We start from the raw sequence: 3,849 nt of genomic DNA on the forward strand, positions 1-3,849 counted from the left end.
ATTTTCCAAGACAATAAAAATTAAAAAAAAAAAAAAATCCCAGGTCTCTTTATGTTACCTATCTCCTTGACTTAAGTGTGCATATCTGGGATGTGAGTGAAGTGACTATAGAAAGATCTTCTCTACAGAGTAACAGCTACTATCAACTTCTGGAAAATGTTGCTTTTGAATTGGAGAGAAGAACAGAGATGTTTCAAATTAGAGTTAACAAAGACAAGTAGAAATAGTTTCTTTATCTTAGCCCTGTCCCTCAGCCTTGTATTCACTACAGGATTTGTAGTCCAGTGACTTTTTTATTGTTACTCTTTTGCTGCTATGAAAAAACAACCTGATAAATGGGAATAAGAGAGGGTTTGAAGAAGTTATCCCTCATGACAGGCAGGGCACAGCAACTGTAGGGTGAGGTGACTGGTCATGTTGCATCCACAATCAAAAATCATGTCACTCTCTCCTTTGTCCACAGGCTAGGACCCCAGCCCACAGGATGGCTTCACACACATTCCAAGTGAGTCTCCCTGCTCAAACATCTCTGGAAGCATTCTCATTGGCACACATGGAGTACTGTTTCAGTGGTACTTTAAATCCAGTCAAATGGATGATAAAAACGAGCCATTAAAGGATTATCATCTCTTTAACTTTCACTTCTGCCAGAAATTAACTGATCACACAAAAGCCTACTTTATAAAATGCATTGAGTTGACAGGCTAATTTGGGGCTGCAGTCAATAAACTGTACCTTGATTTATTTTTTATCTCTCTCTAATTAACACAATATACTACATACATTTATCACAAGTGGTATAAATAAATTGTAAGCAAATATGAATACAAATTTGCAGATAAAATAAGATGATTCATTTTACTAAACAGAACCACCACAAATTTCCTTTAACTGTAAACTATTGTTAGACTTTCTTCTCAATAATATACAACTCCCAAAAAACTCTGAATGAAAACATAAATATACAAAGAAAAAATCAAGAAAAGAAGATTTATGTATGTGAAGAATATCCATATTAGCTCTTAATTTTGTTGCAGTAATTGAGCACTGTCTGGTCTGTATCAATACAGTATATTCTAGATTCTATTTTAAACTTCAGATTATGTAAAAGATATGTTGAATTTACTTTTCTTAATCATGTATTTGGATGGTGATGGTTAGGACCTGAATTATTTGGTGTTTAAAAATCAACCCTGTTATGTAAGTGTGTAATACAGAGGAAAATTAATGGTTTTGGTGCTGCTCTCTGCTTCTTCCTTATAGCTCCAGAATGTCCCAGTTAGTTTCTTTTAGTTAGGTCAATATGGCCCAGGCTTTTCTGATTTAGAGAAGCATCCTGTGGCTTAGAAACTCTGGAAAGTGTTAGACCTTCCTATAAGCTGTGTGTGCAGTTTAAAAAGTTCTCAAATCAGTAATATATATTAATATTTATATTTAATATATGTTCAATACAGTCCAGTTGCCAGTTGGGAGGAGATGATGTGACATCAATGCTAAAAGCTGAAGATACCACATTATTTATCAAACACAGAATGACTCTATCACATGTCAAGTTGATATAAAACTATCCAGCACAATACAAGTAGCATAATCTGTAGCACCATCTTCTGAATCTGTCATGGTCATTACAATCATGAACACATGACATCTATATGCTTGCATGAGACTTGTGCATGTACAGAGCACACACAAACATACCCGCAGGGAGAGAGAGAGAGAGAGAGAGAGAGAGAGAGAGAGACAGACAGACAGACAGACAGACAGACAGACAGATAGACAGAGACAGAGAGACACAGAGAGGCAGAGAGACAGACAGAGACAGAGAGACACAGAGAGACAGAGAGAGAGAAAGAGAGAGAGATTGAGATAGAGATTTAGAGAGAGAAAAAGAGACAGAGAATGACAGGCAGAGAGACAGAGAGACAGAACGCATACACTCAAAGGTATGGATGTAGGAGACAGACTGACTTGGCCAAATTGGGAATAGAATAAAACACAACAATGTTAGGTGACTATGGCCACAATGCAATGTATGTGAAAATATAATTATAATTTCAAAAAGCATAGCCTAAATCATCTTTGTCTGTGAGTTCTTTTTATCTGGTGCTTGTTATCGTGATGAAAGGCTGAATAACATACACAGACTTCCTTATAATTTCATAAATACTTTCCTGTTGGGAAGTATAAATACAAATGCTGACATTATAGAGGCTGAAATAAAAGTCTTTCCTGCTAATCTCTGCATAAGCATGAATGGAACAAATGAAAACAGATAGACAATGGTGTATCTATCCCTTAATTTACTTATTGCTCTAGGCTTTAGGTATATTCTGTAATTTGAGAAATTTACTTTGTTTATATTTTGCTTAGAAACCAATTCTACTTAGAATGACCCTTGAAACCTCTGCTTAATGTCTCATTTTCTGAGCTTTTACTCCATCCTCATATCCTATCTACTTCACTGAATTACTTCATTATTTCTACTTGAAAGATTTTAGTCTTTCTTTGCAAAATTGAATTAAGTTTAGGTCTATCTGCACTTGTGTGTGATTGGTTATACATACGACAAACCTAAACTATTGCTAAGATAAAACATATACACAAGCACTTAGTGACTTGAGCATCAAATGATGCTCTGAATTTAGATTTTAATGTCTAGTGAAAGTTACTGCCTTTGTCATAGAACTTGTAATTTTGAAGGGTAGAAATATGTAGAAGAAAGAAGTTGTTAAAATCAGAGAAATATGCACAATAGTGTTTTAGCAAGGTAAAGAAATTCTAAGTCAATAAGTATTTAATATTCCAAGTATTCAGTAAAATTTTGGCACAAACTTAAAAATTTACTGTCATTTTAGTTTTCAGAAGCAATTCCTTTCACAATCGTCTTAATAGCTGAGAAGGTATAAAACACCATGCATTTAGTGGGAATTCACTAAAGCTCACTAAAATTTCTGCAAGATTAAGCATTGTTCATGATGTAAAAACTGACTATACTTAGCCTGACCCCTGGTGTTAACATCAAATAAGTGTGGAATCTGAGGGTTTCTATTTTTAAGTTAAGAGATATAGATAACAATCATTGTTCTCAATAAAATAATTTGCCTCTATTGAGTTAAGCACTGCATACAGGAGCAGGGGCTCAGAAGAAGTGCAGAGATCTGTTTATCCCTTCATTATGGGGATGGGTCATCTGAGTCCATGTTTAGAATTGTACAATTAGTCTGAATCAACTAATGGAGGAACATTTCAGACCTTGTCTACTGGTTGAAGCAGGTTTTATAGTTATGGCACAATCTTTCCTCTTTTACCTTTGTCATCTCCACCCTCTGAGAACAACTCTGACTGGATGTCTTTCTTGTGTATTCAAGTGTTAGCAGGCAGATTCAAGTCATGCAAACACAGGGCCATAGGAACTCTCTGTGCTTTGTTAGTGCAGTCTTAGTTTAGAGGTGCCTGACAGAAGCTATATCTCCAATCATCTTCATCCACAATACAAGCAACTCACATTTTGGATGATCTTAGAGCAGAGTCTTAATATGTTTTTCTTCAAAGAATACTTTGGGAGTGTTATCAGCCAGTGGTTAGCTTTCATCCAGTTTCAACTGCTTCATCCTCAGCAAGAACAAATTCTAGATTGTTTCCTTCTTCCTTCCTTCCTCCCTCCCTCCTTCCCTCCCACCCTCTCTTCCTCCCTCCCTCCTTCTCTCCTTCTTCCTTCCTTCTTTTCTTCCTTCCTTCCTTCCTTCCTTTCTTTCTTTCTTTCTTTCTTTCTTTCTTTCTTTCTTTCTTTCTTTCTTTCTTTCTTTTGTCCTTCCTTCCTTCCTTCCTTCCTTCCTTCCTTCCTTTCTT

The sequence above is a fragment of the Mus caroli genome, chromosome 4, assembly GCF_900094665.2.
Source record: "Mus caroli chromosome 4, CAROLI_EIJ_v1.1, whole genome shotgun sequence".
Classification (NCBI taxonomy): Eukaryota; Metazoa; Chordata; class Mammalia; order Rodentia; family Muridae; genus Mus; species Mus caroli.